Source organism: Physeter macrocephalus, chromosome 16, assembly GCF_002837175.3.
Source record: "Physeter macrocephalus isolate SW-GA chromosome 16, ASM283717v5, whole genome shotgun sequence".
Taxonomy (NCBI): domain Eukaryota; kingdom Metazoa; phylum Chordata; class Mammalia; order Artiodactyla; family Physeteridae; genus Physeter; species Physeter macrocephalus.
Genome location: NC_041229.1, coordinates 44535445 through 44536167, shown reverse-complemented (window position 1 = coordinate 44536167; position 723 = coordinate 44535445). Strand labels below are relative to the sequence as shown.

Below are 723 nucleotides of genomic sequence, written 5' to 3'. Positions count from 1 at the left end.
GCTGGTTCCTTGAGAAGATAAACAAAATTGATAAACCATTAGCCAGACTCATCAAGAAAAAAAGGGAGAAGACTCAAATCAACAGAATTACAAGTGAAAAAGTAGAAGTAACAACTGACACCACAGAAATATAAAGGATCATAAGAGACTACTACAAGCAACTATATGCCAATAAAAGGGACAATCTGGAAGAAATGGACAAATTCTTAGAAAAGTACAACCTGCCAAGACTGAACCAGAAAGAAATAGAAAATATTAGCAGACCAATCACAAGCACTGAAATTGAAACTGTGATTAAAAATCTTGCAACAAACAAAAGTCCAGGGCCAGATGACTTCACAGGCAAATTGTATCAAACATTTAGAGAAGACTAATACCTATCCTTCTCAAACTCTTCCAAATATAGCAGACAGAGATACACTCCCAAGCCCATTCTACAAAGGCACCGTCACCCTGATACCAAAACAAGAGATGCTACAAAAATAGAAAACTATGTGCCCAATGAATTTGGTAAAGTAGTAGGATACAAAATTAATGCACATAAATCTCTTGCATTCCTATACACTAACAATTAAAATCTGAAAGAGAAATTAAGGAAACACTCCCATTTACCTTTGCAGCAAAAAGAATAAAATACCTAGGAATAAACCTACCTAGGAGACAAAAGACCTGTATGCAGAAAACTATAAGACACTGCTGAAAGAAATTAAAGATGATACAAAC

At 34.9% G+C, this 723-nt stretch overlaps 1 protein-coding gene across 5 annotated transcripts in view; it reads right to left on the bottom strand.

Annotated features, from left to right (window-relative positions):
* Window positions 1-723, bottom strand: part of GRM5 (glutamate metabotropic receptor 5) — a 532963-nt gene that overhangs the window by 335212 nt on the left and 197028 nt on the right. The gene's annotated exons all lie outside the window — the stretch shown is intronic.